Here is a 20,209-nt window from a genome sequence, read left to right as displayed (position 1 = left end):
CGTTGCTTAACTTATTATACTAAATCTTTAAATAAATAAAATCGTTTCGTATTTTTAAATTTCAATTAATTTTCGAAAAAGCATTTTTCATTTTAGAGTAAATTGCAGGAAACTATTTCTTGTCTAAACAAATGCAATATTTAATGAGCTGATTAATGAATTTTCAATATTACTAATTTTCCATAGTATTTAACTAATTTATTTAAATTAGTTAATTTTTTTAAATACTATGTTGCTTACAAAAAAATTTAAAAAAATTTTATCTGGCAAATGAAGTTAACTCTTAAAACACTCTCTCCTCTTTCTGTAATGTTAAAGACTTTCTCGGCATTTTTCTAAAAATCCCATCACTCAAAACACTAGTTTTATTTGTACTTTAGTTTAATGATATTAAAGCATTTTCGTGGATAGAGAAAAAATCGAAATTCTTTTCATTAGTAAATACATTTCTCATACATGTGAATATATAAATAAATATTTCAGTAATGATAAATAAGTTTAATAATAAACTCAAATTTCCTTAATAAATAATAATAAAAATATGTACAAGCTGTTAAAACTCCATATAACTAAGTGAGTAATAATATATTGAATATTTTTTTCAAGTCCACAAAATAAATGTGAATATCTTATTCCACTCAAATACATTTTAAATATACATACATTTAGATATACATTTTAAAGAAAACGATTTTATTTAAAAAGTATAACTGATTATATTTAAAATATTTAAGAAATCGTTGTGAAAATTCCAGTAACTAAAATAAAATATTAAAATCATTGCACATTTTATATACTTTAATTGTTGGAACACTTGCAAACAAGATTTTTTTTTTCTTACATAAAGATGTTTTATTTTTAATTAAATTCATCATTAATTTGATTCAAAGTACAATTTTTTCTATAATATCATTCGAAATCCAAATAAAAGTGTGTGTAAACTCATGGGTGTAAGCTCGAGTTGTGTTGCAATTATCATGTTTGTAAATATTCAGGAAACTGGAAAGTAATGACGCTTCGGCGCATTGAATATTCGATAGTCTAAAAAATCCCTTTTTTTTACGATCCGGAATTGAAGGGTTGTTGATAACGAGGGTGAATACATTTTTGATAAAAAAATAAAATCTTGGTAACAAATATCAAGTGCATCGAAATGACATTACTTTCAGATCTCCCTAATATTTCACGAATTTAAAAGTTGTTCAATCCAGAACAACCAACGTAAGTATTACAGTACTGACATTCATACTAAAATATGCATCGATTGATTGTCTGAAAGCTAAAGTAGATGATTACATGATGTTTTTGTTAAGTTATTAAAATAGTTTTCAGAAGTTTAATTTGAAATGGGGGTACGCGAAGCGATAAACAAACCCTTATTGTGATCTAAATATGATCTAGACAATACTTATCATACTAGTATCCAGATATCATACTAGTTATCATACAGTTTCATATAAAGGGCACGCTTTCTTTTTTGTTCATGGTTAAAAATACTGAAAAAAGGTGATCTAAAAAAATGGGCGTATAGTACTAAAAGTGTATTGCAGAAGTTAGAGAAATGCGAAATGAAGAGAAGATTTGTCTCTATATTTTCTGCAATTCAATTAAAGTCTAAACTTCGACTGCGAAAAAAAAACTTAAAATAAGAGCTTAAATAAACTTAAAACAAAAAATAAGAATAAAAGTAAGCTAGAATTAAAAATAAAACATAAATGAACTTAAATAAAGTACATGACAATTCTGCGAACATAACAAGTAAAATAATTGAAGTAATGGATAAAATTTATGATTAAAGGTCACGGAAAATAAAATTCAATAACTCTCTGCAACAAAATATCCATTTTACTTCATCAGTAATCTTTCGATGCATTTTGTATGCAGAATTTGCTGTTGGAATAAAAATTAACTCGCTACTTGAATGAAAAGTTCTAAAAATATTTGGCAACTAAAATGGAAGGCATTACGTTATTTTGATTCTTTGGAATTGTATATTTTTGAATTTATCAATGACGTTATAAACAAATTTATAAAACATAATCCAACAAAACATATGTTTAAAAAAAAAGCGATAGCAAATTTTTGTGCCCAACCACAATCTCAATTTCATTCATAATCCACAACATTCATAAATATATTGCTATTTATTATAAATACAATATTTTTAAAATATTACTCTTATGAATAGTAAATATGACTATTAAGGGATACAAGTTTTATTATTCTAAATATATTTTACCCCATATAAATTAAAATCACAGATAACATAACTTAATGTCAGTTTTCTTAAAAATAATTTTCTTTTAAAAAAATTTTTGAATTTAATTTTTCTAGAAAATAAAAAGTTGTTATGATCTTTAATTTATTGATATTTGACCGAAGTAATGCAGAAAATTTTACTTTTCTTATTTTAATAAATTTTTCTGCTTATGTTACATACGTTCTTTGATTTTTTACTGCTAAGCTGCGCACTGTAAAAAGTAAAAAACTTTAAAAAAATCCTATTATATTTATTTTATATGCTATTTCCAATTTTAAAAAAAGAAATTACTTTTTTTTAAAAAAAAAAAAAGCATTTTTGATGTTATTTTATTGCTATACAAAAGGTGTGCATAATCTTAGTACCTTCTCTTATGTTAGTACCTTCTCTTATGTCAAAACATTTTTATGTCATAACCATTATTTCTAATTCTTGTCAGTTTGTTTCGATGAAGAAGAAACGCAGAACAACGTTTTTTTCTACTAACAGATAGGGAGAGAAAGTGATGAAGTCCTTTTAACACATTTTTTCAATTTTTCACGAACTATATTATATAAGCCGAAAACAATTATTGTTGTTTGTTATTTACCATTGTGTTTATTAGTCGCCATTTTTTACTAGTGTGGAATAGCTGATTCCGTGGAGCAACATGGTGCAAAGAGATGAATTTAAAAAAAAAAAAAAAAAAATCGATAATAAATATTTTAAACCAATACTACCGAAAATTTTTGTATAACTACGTTTATTTTTGTATATTTAAATTCTATTACTTCCACGTGATTTTTTTTTCCAAATATATATCATTGCATGATCTATATTGTTAAAATCATTCCTTTGAATTTAACAGCAATGGACAAATCTACAAAGAATCATTATATTTACTTGTAAAATAATATTCTTACAACATTTCCTGTACTGATATTTATTCTTTGTATGTAAAATTTCATAAGGTTACGAATTTTTTAAGCTTTATTATTGATAATACCCTATAAAATAAAATAAGAAAATTTACAATAAAAAATGCAGTTTTGCTTAACTAGTGTATAGATAAAAGTTTATATTTTTAGTCAATTTTATAAAGTGTAATATGAACAGCTTTTACTTAAATATTTAAAAGGCGAATTAAGAATAAATTATCCAAATAACTTGAAATTCAATACGAGCACTATTTAAAGAGTATTAACGTACATTAAAAAGTTTTAAGTATGTTTTTAACAATATTCCATCTTTAGAAAAGCAGCGTTTAGCGAAAGCTTTCTTTTTACTTAATTTCAAAGAAAAAGAGAAATAAAACGGGAATTAAATAAATAATATCTACTGAACAGCAGTCATTTTTCTAATCGAACATTATTGAAAAAATACTCATTAATTATTTTTTAAAATTTAAAAATATCATTAATATACTTAAAAGATAAATATGACTTTTCACTAGCTTGTATATCAACAAAATTGTACTTTGAATTCGGAAATGAGGCAATTTAAAATGCACACGCATTTTTTAAAATAAAAAACTTAGATGGTAGCTGCAGATGTATCTGGGAAATAAAAGAAATCACAGGAAACAGGAAGGAAAAATTATCAATCACAAGAATCTATTCAGCTCCATTTCATTGAACATTCCTTTGATGTTATATTTCAACTATATCATTGTGAAAAAGCTAAGGACAAGAAAGAATGTAACATAACCAGAAAGTAATTATCTTATCAGAACGAAAGAATTGCTTGATATTTCAGAGAAAAGGGTAAGATTGTATGAAGTTCAAAAACGACTTTCAGAAAAGTGAATCACAAAACACAATTCATCCATCAAACTGTCTTGACCCTCCTTGACCACCTAGACCGATAATCACCCCTTTTAACCACAAATTGAAGCAGGAGGGGGAAAGCATACCTTTTGTCCGACCCTGGACACTTTTAGTAGAATCTTTCTAAAATGTGTCTGCTGCTTGTAGTAAGAAACTAAGAGAGAGGGGAAACGCCAGGAGGGTTAAGTAATCATGGTGCATCACTTAAACATGTAATTCTCAAATTCAGAAAAATAAAGGAAATAAGCGTGCCAGCAGATCTATGTCCGTAAAATTATAAACAGATTTTAAATGCATATGCAGTTTGAAATATATATATACCTGTGAATAACGATTTCTTTCTCACTTTTAACGTCTTTTCAGCTTGGTTCTATTTAATCTTCTATATTGATAATGTAAAAAAATCACAGTAATTAGAGGGTCCTCTAATATTATTGCCCTGAAATACTGACATTTCGAGTCATCTTTCTACAAGAAAGAATAAGTATTTTAGAATTGTTGAAAAATTCTTCGTGTACTCTCTCTCTTTATTAAAAAATCATAAGAACTACGGCTCTTTTGAGTGTTCATCTTAATGTTACATTTTGTTTTGCTGCATGAGAACTATGACACTTTGAAATTACTAAGATACGTAGAAAAGTGCTCAGGAATTATGATGAAATAAAAAAATTAACATTAGAAAGTTATATGTTAAACTTGTTGGCTTCTGACAACAGGGATACCACTACAGAGTTGGATTTGGCATGATAAAAAGGTTTCCACGTGTTTGCTTATAAACTTTACAATATTTTTTTTTTAAAATTTCAATTTTTTTCACAAATTTCTACAATTTTAAAAGCTTTTTGTGTGAATTTTTTGTACCTTTTTTATTTTCCATTGCTTTGCATTACATTTTGCTTTTTCTGCTCAAAAAGTATTAGACTTAGAAACTTGAAATCAAGAAAGTGTGTAGAAATGTGTACAAGGAAAAAAAGTATGATTCTATTGTTATTTCAAGAATTTACTACACCTTCAACAGCTGTTAAACTTGTAGTAAAAAAAAAATAGCTGTTTAAATGCAACACAGAGTTAAAATTTAATGTGCTGATTGCGAGCATTTATAATTTTAACGACAGTTCTTTTTGAAATTCCTATTCGTTTGATAGAATAATTGCAAATAAAAGTGCCTTTTTGTGATTTTTTTCAGAGTTTTTACTTTAAATATTATCTATTGTTGTAGAAAATTTATTTTTCCCCACGAAATCTTCATTAGTTTTTTCTTAACTCACGTATGAGTAGTTATAAATCAAGCATTACAAAAGAGAGAGAGATTATGTGTTGTCAGATATAAATCTTAATATTTACAGTGAAGTTTTTAAAAATATTAAATAAAACTTAAAGAGTGCTAATAACCAGGGGTCTGTTTAGAACAGGGGTGTCAAACTGAAAAGCTAACTTGGGCCAAATGAGCAATGCTTAACTTTAGGTGGGCCGCAAAAAAAAATTAATGTTCATCGAAACAAATATTTTTATTTTAAATTGTAATAAACATATATAAGGTTAAATTATTGTTTACGTCCTGATACTTGACATCTCTTCTCTGCTACTATCTTTTCTATTTCGGGAGAAATTTAATTGGCCGAGACTAGTACTTCCAAACATGGAAATAATTTCATATACGAATTTTCGAGTATTTTCAAACCTTGCCGGTAAATATTCGTGAAACTCATTCACACTCACTTCAGTGAATTTTGCCTTCAAATTTGAGTCGCATTGAATCTCAATCTCTTCCATTTGCATGTAACTGGGTACTGAGTCTATATTCATTGAGAAAATTGAAGAAGACAAACAAAATTTGTCTTCCAAAGAATTAAAATCTTTAAACCTTGTTTCAAATTCTGTTCCAAGATTTGAAATTTTTTTTGCGTATTTTTGATACAATGCAGTATCATCTAAACTAGATTTGTTCTTGTTGCACTGGGAAGTGCGTTAAATCTTCATTTTTTAGTTGCCTTTCCCAAAGAAATAGTTTACATATGAATGCTTTAAATATATCAAACATGTTCGTAATGATCTGATCTTCGCCTTGTAACAAGAAATTTAAATCAGATAAGTGTTTGGTTACATCAACCATAAAAGATAAATCTTGCAACCATATTTGATCGGAGAACAAGCTTGTATCTTGATTTATAATTTGTAAAAACTTACATATTTTTTCTTTTAAATCTCAGAATTGTTTGAGAACCTTGGAGCAAGATAACTAACTTACCTCGCTATAGTAGGATAAACCTTATTATGTACTATTTAATTGATAGCTTAGTGTGAAACGGACTCCATTTCAGCCAATTAGAATTTTACATTTTCGTGCGTACAATTTAAAATGATCCGCATAGTTTATAAATAAAGTATATTATAATTTTATATGCTGGTTTTATTTCTAATTCACATTTCTAGTTTATTTTTACTTTGCTTCTGATATATTGACTGGGCCACAAAAATGCTCATCTCGGGCCGCTAGTTTGACACCCCTGGTTTAGAAGAAATTTGGATCCGTTAACGAACCTTTCACAAAATATCTTTCCATAAAAACGGACCCTTCACAATATAATTTTTCTTTTAATTGGACCCTTCACAAATTTGTTTATCTTCATTATTATTTTGTTAATTGAAGAAACCCTTCCCAGGAATAAAAGAAAGACCATTCGAAACGAACTAAGTTTTCCAAGTTTCCCTACGTTTAAATTCCAAATGTAGTATTCTAAGAAAATATTTCTACTTTTACAAGCATCATGTGCACATTCTTATTGATATTAAATTATATATTTTTTTGTAAATAAGTAATTGATCAATTTATGATTCATAATCAATTAATTATTCTTAACGTTACATAATAGATTATTATGTAATAAAAATTAATTTCTAGCAATTTTTGAAATAAAATATTATAAATTTAAGAATTTTAAGTTTACTTAATGCGTAACACATTAAGAGTGATACATAACTAAGTTGTATTATTTAAAATGTGTCAAATGAAATTATTAAATATGTGAGTGATTTTGTTTCCATTATTCGTCTGAGATGAATATTCTGTGTTGAGCAGTATAGGCTAAATACCAAATATTTGTATGTTGCATCTCTAATTTAGAAGCAGCAATTGTTGAACAGAATCTTGTATCTATTTGCAATTTAAAAACTTCTTGAAAAGGCTTTTAGCAATTTTTGCAATAACAAGACCCTATTTGCACAAATTCAGAAAAGTACTACCCTGTTTGAAAGAGTGCGACTTACCTCTTATTTTATATTCACAAATTGTGAGCAGTTTTTTCACAATTTTACAAAACCTAGACCTTTCCCAAAATGTCTGGACAGACCCCTGATAACCTTTCTCTATTTGAATTGGTATAAATTTTGTAAATGAGTAAAATTTCTTTTCATTTATCTCTTCTGATTGAGTCACACATAGTCTGTTCTTTTGGATCAACTTTTTTTTAAAGTCCAAAGGTTTATTTTACATAATATAACTCATGATTGTAAAGGGTGGGCCATTTGTTATTCTCATAGACTGCACCAAAAATTCTTTTCTTCTAAGTATCCCCCTCTCTCTAAAAAAAAAAAAGTGTAAGCAACCAGACCTAGTTTGTGTTTTTAACACCAATGGCATTCGATGGCTGGGACATCTGTTTACCAAAACCCCTAAAAAAAGTAACCTTTTTTATACTAGTAGGTACAAGAAAAAGGGGTTGTCCAACGACTAGGTGACTGGGCGCAGTTGAGAGGGACTTAAAGATAATAGGAATAACTAACTGGAAGGCCATGGCACAGAATAGATCAAGATGGCAAAAACTTATTGGAATGTCCTTAACCTGTCATAGGCTGTAGTGCCCAAGAAGAAGAAGAAAGGATTATTTTACAAATTCAAGTGATCGTCCATTTCGTTATGTTAGCAAGTGTTCTTGCATAAAGCTAAAATGATTGTTTATTTAGGAACCAAAATGTTCTGCGTGTTTGTGGAAAATATTGACATTTAAGAAGAAGTAAACAATGATGAACGAGAATGGATTGTGGGGGTTGGTGAGCGGAGCGAGCAGGGGTTGTAGCCTTCTAGTAAGATGAGAGTAAACAAACAAAAATAGAAAAATGCAATTAAATTTGTATGCATTTTTATGGGAATTCCAGTTATAATGGCAATTTTTATGTCTTTGATATAATGACATCTTGTAATTTATGATGTTTTTGTCCAATCTGACAGCCTCACATCATACCAAGGTCCTACTGTATGTATAAAATATTTTTCTTAATAACTTATGGAGATAATTTATAATAAATCTGAGTACATCATTGTACAAATTACATCATTGCTTTGTTACAAGTGTCTTGATTATTCAAGTTCTAAATTTCTTTGTTTTGTCTATCATTAGAGAGAATAGTTATGACTGTGCATATTAATGGACGAATAAAAAGTTTAAGATTTCACATTCAAAATAGGGAACCCACTTCTAGTGTAAAGAAATTTGGATGTGTTGTTCTCTGAAGATCAATATTTTCCAAAGTCTATTGGAATCTCTTGGAAAACAATAATACTATATTATTTGTTTTCTTATCATGATGCTTTAATATATGTTAATTTTAGGTGTTGCTAGCCTAGCCCTGTTCATCATGGTGCATAGCGTTTTTAAAAAGCCCTTCAAGGTGCTTTTTTCATAAGGTGTTTAAAAAGTGCTTAATTTTCCCTTTTGGAAATGGAGATTTCTTTCTTTACCCTATCGATTTTTTCCACGTATTATGCAAAATGTGGTTTTCTCATATGTGCTTTGCTCATTGTTCTATGCAACGTTTCCACAATTCATTTAACCACAACCCATTTCAACAATCAACCACAATCCGACCGTCCGTCATTAGTGTCCATGCTTCAAGAAATACTCGTGAGTCCGTATGAGTGTCTACTGAGCTGAGTTTGGTAAGATTATTGCTCTATCACATACAACTCTGCTCCATTTTGCAAAATATTCTCAAATTCAGACTTCATTTTCCACTCCCTGATATTGAATTGAAAAATCTCTTAATCAAAGAGTTCTTTGTCATTAACTAGTTATTTTATCATGATCAAGTAAAGTTTATAAAAATTATTTTGCATTTTGTTAATGTGTATAGTGCTTGAAAATATTTTTTTAGTGCTTAAAAGATGCTTATTTTTTTGTTTTAAGATTTCAGTACTAACCTTGTGCATGAACTCTTTACCTTTACAGTTTGAGTACAACTCCCAAACTGAGTTTTTACGGTACAACTGTAAAGTTTGCACCATTGAAGGAACCATTCCTCAATTTCACAAGACTGATATTGTAAGGCATGTTAGATGCAATCCATCACTTGTAAGACAATGTACCAGAGAAGAAGAAGAATTAAAATAATTATTTTAATTACTCTCAGTGTTCAACCGTAATTTTTGTTTGTTGTATAATTGTATACATAACAAGTTTTCATTGTATAGTTTTTTAATATTGTATAATTATGTCGCCTGGCTAACCGTGGGAGGTTTTCGTGGTTTTCCTCTACATGTAAATTAAATGCAGGTTAGTTCCACCAAAAAGTTCTCCTTAAAGCAAATTTCTCCCAATGCTTGATCCAGGAGTTCCCTTGTCTTCTGGATTGGGTTCAAAATTACAAGAGCTGAACACGAGTAGTCGTAAACCCAAAATTGAAACGGTTTGTAAATTCACTGTTATTTTATTTCTTCAATGTTGGCAGGTATGCAATGAAAAACTACTTATTTAGAAAATATTTAGCATGATGAACATAATTAATTTTTTCCTTGTTTCATCAGTCTTTAAATTAAGTGTTACAGACAGTTCAATTTACTGGTTTGGAATGACATCTAGTCTGAATTTGTTTTGGTGTCTGCACAAGCTGAAAATGAATATAATATAAATTTAATTTTCCACTCAATTTTAGTAATAAAATCTCCTGACTTTTCCAGAATTTTCATTAAAATTTCAATTAAATTCTGTATTACACTTTTGTTATAAAAGGCAATATTTTGTCAGAAATAAAATATACTTTTGTTCAATTAGCAATGAAACTTATTTCTTGATAGAAGATTTGCAAAATATTAAGTTTTGTAAAAAATAAAAATATTTTTAACTAATTTGAAACAGGAAATTGTTTAACAAAAAATATTTTTCACAAATTAGTATTCCAATATTAATATTTCTAAAAAAATTTGATCATAGCAAAATTTTTACACAGAATAATAAAAATATATGTTAGACATTGAGCCTCATTGGTTACTTATTGTTATAATCAATTTTAAAATGGATTATTTTTCAGGTTTGTCTGAAGCTTTTTTCAAGTTTTGGCCTTAAACGAATCCTAAAAATAATAATAACTAGCCGATGAGTTTCAAAGTGAATAACTTTCACAACAAAGTAAATAGTTAGTAAAAACTTAGTTGCTACATGGTTAAGCTTTTTTTAGATTATAACTGAAATTATATCATTAATTTGTAAAAACTACTTTTTGTTTAAAAATTTGTTTTAAATTTCTTCTTCAATCTAACAATATTTTCAGTTCTAATACTATGTTTTTAAGCTTTCTGCATAAATTAAATTTGGCTTTTAAGCAGATGTAAGATGACTTACATCTGTAATAATAGGTTTATTGATGAACTATGTTACTTTGAGTTTTAATTTTTTCAGATTTTGTGCTTAAAATCGTGCTTTGATCTGCAATTTATATACTTGTGTATTTTAAAATCTACATGGTAAACCATCAACTGAAATGTCATTTTTTACAAGAATAATATGTGATGTATGTTTGATCAAAAAAGTAATTGTAATTTATTATATAAAAAATATATTATATTTGATGAGATCTTGCCTCATATTGAAGAAATATATTCTGGAATTTTGTAAAATTTCCCTGCAAAAGCATGGGAATTTAATTTCTAAATTTGAGTGGGACACAGCTTTGATTATGACAGCAAAAATTGCTATCTGAATTATGGATTTTAACAGTGTGAACAGTCCCAATTCATTCAGATTAGCAGGGCTTTTGTGTATTTCTTTGATATAAATTGTTACAGAATATGCTGTTTCTTACACATGTTACAGTTTCTCCATATTAAAAGCTGTAGTACGATCAGCTGCCACAAGAGTTTGGGATCGACGTTGGTTGAGGTTTTGTCCTTATGGTGATTAGTGGAGATCAAAAATGAATATTTATTGTACTCTTTGTTGAACCACATTTTGTAATGTTTATTTTATGCATTTTAAACGTAAGTGCTCGTAAATATCATTTACTCAAGACTTTATATCAAGTTATATCACGTGTTTGAAATTGTTGATAATATTTTTACTATTTGTTTGATAATTTCAGATTTTTTCCTCCTCTCCAAACAGTATTTCCTGTTAAATAATATCAATGCATTTATTCAAGTCTCATTTTTTCAATATTTTTGTTTTTATCAAGGAATAGTTGCGGGGAAAAAATGTTTTTTTGCATAGTAACACAGGGTGCATAGCATTTTTAAAAAAGGCTTAAAGGTGCTTGTTTTTGATTTACATTTTTTAAAAGCATTTAAAGGTGCTTTTTGTATTCGAGGTTAGTAAAAAGTGCTTAATTTTCTAATTTTTAAAAAGAAATTTTTTCTTTGCCATATCGATTGTCATTCTAAATTGCAGAAAATGCATGATTTTCCCAATTTTCTCTGTAATATTTATCAGAAACTAGTTATTTTATCATGATTATTTAAAGTTTTTGACAATGTTTCTAAATTTTATTGATTTTATGTTTATAAATTAAGAACTTTAAACGATAGAAGAAAATGTTTTTTATTATTGCATAGATCCAAATTACGATTTTTTTTTGGAGAGTAATTAGAAATATTTTTTGGGTGCTTAAAAAGTACTTAAAAGGTGCTTATTTTTTGTTGAAAAATCTGGCTACTCACCCTGTAACATAAAAAACTTCAAAAACACGTTTTTCAAATCACGGATTAAAATTTAATAAAAAATACAATTTAAAAGAAGTATACGTTAAATAAAAAATATTATTTTATTAGTTTCAAAATTAGGTTTGCTATTAACTCCCAAAAGAAGTAATTTCATACTACGAGCCCATTAAAAAATTTAAAATTTAGTTTAAAATTGTAAATTAAATATTTTTAAAATTATATTTTAATATTTTTGATTGAAGTATCGCTAATTTTAAATGCAACTAAATGTCATTTAAAAAATATTAATTTGAATACAACTCCTAAATTTAGCATTTTAAAAATTCTGCAATTATTGAATTAATCAATCAAGTTTTTTGTCTTTATAATATTTAAAAGTCCTAAAAATTCTGAAATAGGAAAGCGGGTGGAATTTATAAGATACTTCAATCATTTAGTAGAATTATTTGTGAATAGTTCCACACTTCAACAAATCACAAATTTTTACAACTTGAAATTGTCTATTAATTCTTAATAGATTAGACAAAAGAGCGGAATTTCTTAAATCTATAGAAAAGTGATTTATTAAAACTTTTTAAAAGTTTTGTTGGAAAAATTACAATGTTGATAGGCAATTCTGAAACTAAATTGGCATGAATTTGTTACTTTTCAATCAATCATATTGAGATATATTCCTGAATAAAAATATTATGAACATTATTATATTTGAAAATATTGGTGCATTTTTGTAAGAAAATTTTTTTAAAAGTATGTATAATTAAATAAAAATTATAATACAATATATATATTTCCAAAAATGTACAATTTAACATAACATTAAAATTTCTTTATATTAATTTAATTATTTTCAAATATTGCCTGTTAGTTTGAAAAAAATGATATATTGAAATATGATACTGAACTTTTTAATTTTTTTAAGGGAAGGCTGTAAGACATTCTGAATTCGTAAAATACTTTTTGTATCGAAGTTTTAGTATGTTAAACTCCATTAAAAAAGTATGTTCACCATTCATTCAAGTTCTTTGTTTCATCTGTAAATTTTTCAATTTGATCTGTAGTGTTGACATTTATTGTTAAAAACATATATTTTTTTTAAATATTTTTGAATACTTTGTTTTAATTATACTTGTATTTTTTGTATGTACGGACATGTAAATATTTTTTTAATAAAATTGTTTTTTGAAAATAGTTAAGTTTATTTTTTTATTTGTTATACCATGAAATTACAATGTATTGACATATGAAAAAGAAAAAAATTTTGAAATTAATAAAAATGAAATTGGTAATACTTAATGCTCTGAGCATGAGATTTTAAGCTGTCAGTTTTTTCCCCCAACAAAAGTTCCCCCCCCCATGTTATTCAATGGGAGAGTAGTGTAAAGCAGGGAGATTGGTGTGCAGGTGGCTCCAGGGCCCAACTTAACTTAATTGGGGCCCCTTTTGCTTTACAACTTCAGTAATGAAGAACCGAACTTCATGGAAGTATTTAGTTTTTCACCTCATTATAGGTAACAAACTACTATACTACTTTTATTTTACAAAACAAAGTAGCACTCGACACTTCAAACTGCGAATAAAAGTAGTAACAACAGTAGTTTCACAACTTGTAGTGCTGTAATTCCGACCACTAAGTTCAATGTTCCAAGGATTTAAACTATGATTTGTATGCAACCAATTAAGAAAGTTCATATATTAATTGCACTTAGCTCGCATTGCATTCGGGAGCAGTGTTTGAACCTGTTTCGCCACTAAAAATTTAACGAGTGCAAGTAATTATAATTTACGATAAAAACTGTAATCGTGTCTGTAAATCACGAATATGATTTTATTTTATGTCCGGTGTTGAAAAGCCGACCCATGTTTGGGTTTACGTCTATCAATGTTCTATTCCTTGTTTTTTAATTTCGAACCCAGCCCAGAAGACAAAGAAACTTCTAGATCGAAAATTGGGATAAACTAGAAGAAATTTTTGATAGAATTTTATATGGAGAGAAAAACCATCAGAATCTCTAACGGAGCTTTGATGGCAAAGGAATTCTAACCTTTGATTTAATTTTAATTGTAAATTATAATAATATTCGTTTTACTTACAATTATTTATTCTGATCGTCTCTTATACTAACCAGAATATCAGGTTGGCCTATACTTATGCAAATCCAGAACCCCCTCTTGAGACGAAAAAAAAACTTGCATTTTTGGGTTATTTATTAAAACTTCATAAAAATCAGAACTTTTTTTTACTCCATCTACTATATGGAATAAGCAATTAATATTCCAAAATATTAAGTAAAGGGACCGGGATAGCCTGGTTGGTAGGGCAAAGGGCCCATGTCTAAGAGGTCGTGGGTTCGATTTCCCGTCTGCCAAAGACTCCCCGTGTAGTTAATGGTGACTGGAGCACGTTAAATCTGTCGGGTCGCAAAGTCCTCCATGTTCCCAAAGCAAATCAATGCCTCTGGGGGTACTAATCCAGGGGTTTCCTTGTCTTTTGGATTCGTTCAAGAATACAAGGCTACTGAGTAGAACATTAGTAGTCGTAAGCCCAAATTGGATTGGCTGTTCAACGACGGTTATAAAAAATATATATTAAGTGACCCGCGATGGCTCAGGGGATAGAGCGTTCGCCTATCCAATGAGGTGAACCGGGGTTCGATCCCGGCGATAGCAGGTAGATATGAATTCCGCATCCGGCTTGCGCCCGACCACAGTGCAGACGTGACATATCCTCTGTGTTAGACTGATCAAAGGTTAGAGTTCCCTTGCCGTCAGGCTAACCGTGGGAGGTACTCGTGGTCTTCCTCTCTATGTAACGCAAATGCGGGTTAGTTCCATCAAAAAGTCCTCCATGAAGGCAAATTTCTCCCAATACTTGATCCAGGAGTTCCCTTGTCTTCTGGATTGGGTTCAAAACGACAAGGATACGAAGTTGAACATCAGTAGTCGTAAACCCATAAAATTGGGTCGGCTGCTCAAAGACGGTTACAAAAATAAATATTAAGTTTTCAAACAAAGAAAAAGTTATAATACCTTCTTTTTATGAATACTGTAACTTTTCTTTTTTGTCATTTGTACTTTGTAAACAAAGTAATCGATGCTCTCTATTCTTTCCTTGAGGCGTGAGGTATTAAAAAAAGCAGACCGGTAAAAGGAAGAGCATGATAACATTTTAAAAAAAGGGAGGGGGAAACAATTCTTTGCCTCAAAAAACATGTGATACAAATTAAACGACGAATTGAATATTCTAAATTCGAAAATATCGTGATTCATTTTAAAATCTTTTAATGCGGACGAAATGTAAATTTATCCGTTTTTCAGCTATTATTCCCTCTTTCCCAAAGAAAAATAATTATTTTTATACATATAACACTTTAATCACGTTGAAATATCGAAAAATAAATTTAAAAAATAAAATACAGTAAATGGAAAAAAAATTATAAATTAATCCGTGACCAGGACCGAACCCCTGAGGCAACTAACTTCTTTAGCCATGGCGCAAACAACCACACCACGACTCACACGTTGCTTTCACGAATATATAGCTTAAAGAACTTCCTTACGGTTAATTAACGAAATCTATTTTGACTCATTATGTGCCCCCTAATTAGTGTATAAAAATTCTTTTTGGTACGATTATTTGGTATATAAAACTCTAATTTCTGGTCGAGTTTGAAAATTATAAGTTAATATTAAAGGGAGTTACGGAGTAAGTCGTGTGCGTAGCTCCGGGGTCGAAATTTATCCGTTTTTCAGCCATTATTCCCTCTTTCCCATGGAAAAATAATTATTTTTATACATATAACACTTTAATCACGGTGAAATATCGAAAAGTAAATTTAAAAAAATAAAATACAGTAAATGGAAAAAAAAATTATAAATTAATCCGTGACCAGGACCGAACCCCTGACCCACGAGGCAACTAACTTCTTTAGCCATGGCGGAAACAACCACACTACGACTCACACGTTGCTTTCACGAATATATAGCTTAAAGAACTTCCTTACGGTTAATTAACGAAATCTATTTTGACTCATTATGTGCCCCCTAATTAGTGTATAAAAATTCTTTTTGGTACGATTATTTGGTATATAAAACTCTAATTTCTGGTCGAGTTTGAAAATTATAAGTTAATATTAAAGGGAGTTACGGAGTAAGTCGTGTGAGTAGCTCCGGGGTCGAAATTTATCCGTTTTTCAGCCATTATTCCCTCTTTCCCATGGAAAAATAATTATTTTTATACATATAACACTTTAATCACGGTGAAATATCGAAAAGTAAATTTAAAAAAATAAAATACAGTAAATGGAAAAAAAAATTATAAATTAATCCGTGACCAGGACCGAACCCCTGACCCACGAGGCAACTAACGTCTTTAGCCATGGCGCAAACAACCACACTACGACTCACACGTTGGTTTCACGAATATATAGCTTAAAGAACTTCCTTACGGTTAATTAACGAAATCTATTTTGACTCATTATGTGCCCCCTAATTAGTGTATAAAAATTCTTTTTGGTACGATTATTTGGTATATAAAACTCTAATTTCTGATCGAGTTTGAAAATTATAAGTTAATATTAAAGGGAGTTACGGAGTAAGTCGTGTGCGTAGCTCCGGGGTCGAAATTTATCCGTTTTTCAGCCATTATTCCCTCTTTCCCATGGAAAAATAATTATTTTTATACATATAACACTTTAATCATGGTGAAATATCGAAAAGTAAATTTAAAAAAATAAAATACAGTAAATGGAAAAAAAAATTATAAATTAATCCGTGACCAGGACCGAACCCCTGACCCACGAGGCAACTAACTTCTTTAGCCATGGCGGAAACAACCACACTACGACTCACACGTTGCTTTCACGAATATATAGCTTAAAGAACTTCCTTACGGTTAATTAACGAAATCTATTTTGACTCATTATGTGCCCCCTAATTAGTGTATAAAAATTCTTTTTGGTACGATTATTTGGTATATAAAACTCTAATTTCTGATCGAGTTTGAAAATTATAAGTTAATATTAAAGGGAGTTACGGAGTAAGTCGTGTGCGTAGCTCCGGGGTCGAAATTTATCCGTTTTTCAGCCATTATTCCCTCTTTCCCATGGAAAAATAATTATTTTTATACATATAACACTTTAATCACGGTGAAATATCGAAAAGTAAATTTAAAAAAATAAAATACAGTAAATGGAAAAAAAAATTATAAATTAATCCGTGACCAGGACCGAACCCCTGACCCACGAGGCAACTAACTTCTTTAGCCATGGCGGAAACAACCACACTACGACTCACACGTTGCTTTCACGAATATATAGCTTAAAGAACTTCCTTACGGTTAATTAACGAAATCTATTTTGACTCATTATGTGCCCCCTAATTAGTGTATAAAAATTCTTTTTGGTACGATTATTTGGTATATAAAACTCTAATTTCTGGTCGAGTTTGAAAATTATAAGTTAATATTAAAGGGAGTTACGGAGTAAGTCGTGTGAGTAGCTCCGGGGTCGAAATTTATCCGTTTTTCAGCCATTATTCCCTCTTTCCCATGGAAAAATAATTATTTTTATACATATAACACTTTAATCACGGTGAAATATCGAAAAGTAAATTTAAAAAAATAAAATACAGTAAATGGAAAAAAAAATTATAAATTAATCCGTGACCAGGACCGAACCCCTGACCCACGAGGCAACTAACGTCTTTAGCCATGGCGCAAACAACCACACTACGACTCACACGTTGCTTTCACGAATATATAGCTTAAAGAACTTCCTTACGGTTAATTAACGAAATCTATTTTGACTCATTATGTGCCCCCTAATTAGTGTATAAAAATTCTTTTTGGTACGATTATTTGGTATATAAAACTCTAATTTCTGATCGAGTTTGAAAATTATAAGTTAATATTAAAGGGAGTTACGGAGTAAGTCGTGTGCGTAGCTCCGGGGTCGAAATTTATCCGTTTTTCAGCCATTATTCCCTCTTTCTCATGGAAAAATAATTATTTTTATACATATAACACTTTAATCACGGTGAAATATCGAAAAGTAAATTTAAAAAAATAAAATACAGTAAATGGAAAAAAAAATTATAAATTAATCCGTGACCAGGACCGAACCCCTGACCCACGAGGCAACTAACGTCTTTAGCCATGGCGCAAACAACCACACTACGACTCACACGTTGCTTTCACGAATATATAGCTTAAAGAACTTCCTTACGGTTAATTAACGAAATCTATTTTGACTCATTATGTGCCCCCTAATTAGTGTATAAAAATTCTTTTTGGTACGATTATTTGGTATATAAAACTCTAATTTCTGATCGAGTTTGAAAATTATAAGTTAATATTAAAGGGAGTTACGGAGTAAGTCGTGTGCGTAGCTCCGGGGTCGAAATTTATCCGTTTTTCAGCCATTATTCCCTCTTTCCCATGGAAAAATAATTATTTTTATACATATAACACTTTAATCACGGTGAAATATCGAAAAGTAAATTTAAAAAAATAAAATACAGTAAATGGAAAAAAAAATTATAAATTAATCCGTGACCAGGACCGAACCCCTGACCCACGAGGCAACTAACTTCTTTAGCCATGGCGCAAACAACCACACTACGACTCACACGTTGCTTTCACGAATATATAGCTTAAAGAACTTCCTTACGGTTAATTAACGAAATCTATTTTGACTCATTATGTGCCCCCTAATTAGTGTATAAAAATTCTTTTTGGTACGATTATTTGGTATATAAAACTCTAATTTCTGATCGAGTTTGAAAATTATAAGTTAATATTAAAGGGAGTTACGGAGTAAGTCGTGTGCGTAGCTCCGGGGTCGAAATTTATCCGTTTTTCAGCCATTATTCCCTCTTTCCCATGGAAAAATAATTATTTTTATACATATAACACTTTAATCACGGTGAAATATCGAAAAGTAAATTTAAAAAAATAAAATACAGTAAATGGAAAAAAAAATTATAAATTAATCCGTGACCAGGACCGAACCCCTGACCCACGAGGCAACTAACTTCTTTAGCCATGGCGCAAACAACCACACTACGACTCACACGTTGCTTTCACGAATATATAGCTTAAAGAACTTCCTTACGGGTAATTAACGAAATCTATTTTGGCTCATTATGTGCCCCCTAATTAGCGTATAAAAATTCTTTTCGGTAGGATTGTTTGGTATATAAAACTCTGATTTCTGGCCGAGTTTGAAAATTATAAGTTAATATTAAAGGGAGTTACGGAGTAAGTCGTGTGCGTAGCTCCGGGGTCGAAATTTATCCGTTTTTCAGCCATTATTCCCTCTTTCCCATAGAAAAATAATTATTTTTATACATAAAACACTTTAATCACGGTGAAATATCGAAAAGTAAATTTAAAAAAATAAAATACAGTAAATGGAAAAAAAAGTTATAAATTAATCCGTGACCAGGACCGAACCCCTGACCCCCGAGGCAACTAACTTCTTTAGCCATAGCGCAAACAACCACACCACGACTCACACGTTGCTTTCACGAATATATAGCTTAAAGAACTTCCTTCCGGTTAATTAACGAAATCTATTTTGGCCCATTATGTGCCCCCTAATTTGTGTATAAAAATTCTTTTTGGTACGATTGTTTGGTATATAAAACTCTAATTTCTGGCCGAATTTGAAAATTATAAGTTAATATTAAAGGGAGTTACGGAGTAAGTCGTGTGCGTAGCTCCGGGGCAGAAATTTATCCGTTTTTCAGCCATTATTCCCTCTTTCCATAGAAAAATAATTATTTTTATACATACAACACTGTAATCACGGTGAAATATCGAAAAGTAAATTTAAAAAAATAAAATACCTTAAATGGAAAAAAAAATTATAAAATAATCCGTGACCAAGACCGAACCCCTGACCCACGAGACAACTAACTTCTTTAGCCATGGCGCAAGCAACCACACCACGACTCACACGTTGTTTTCACGAATATATAGCTTAAAGAACTTCCTTCCGGTTTATTAACGAAATCTATTTTGGCTCATTATGTGCCCCTTAATTAGTGTATAAAAATTCTTTTTGGTACGATTGTTTGGTATATAAAACTCTAATTTCTGGCTGAGATTGAAAATTATAAGTTAATATTAAAGGGAGTTCCGGAGTAAGTCGTGTGCGTAGCTCCGGGGTCGAAATTTATCCGTTTTTCAGCCATTATTCCCTCTTTCCATAGAAAAAT

General features: G+C 29.6%; 1 protein-coding gene across 11 annotated transcripts in view; it reads left to right on the top strand.

The window, feature by feature from the left end:
- The window catches only part of LOC107451863 (uncharacterized), a 114,748-nt gene extending 101,568 nt beyond the window's left edge, over positions 1–13,180 (top strand). For all 11 annotated transcript variants that reach the window (XM_087150743.1, XM_087150742.1, XM_087150739.1 and 8 more), the window contains one exon: positions 9,291–13,180. The gene's annotated coding sequence lies outside the window, so the exon portion shown is untranslated. The remainder of the gene's footprint in view (positions 1–9,290) is intronic.
- Positions 13,181–20,209: the final 7,029 nt, after the last annotated feature.

The sequence above is a fragment of the Parasteatoda tepidariorum genome, chromosome 9 (genome assembly GCF_982258835.1).
Source record: "Parasteatoda tepidariorum strain Cologne lab strain chromosome 9, Ptep-v5.0, whole genome shotgun sequence".
Classification (NCBI taxonomy): Eukaryota; Metazoa; Arthropoda; class Arachnida; order Araneae; family Theridiidae; genus Parasteatoda; species Parasteatoda tepidariorum.
The sequence above is the reverse complement of the archived record's forward strand: the minus strand, read 5'-3'. Positions and strand labels throughout refer to the sequence as shown.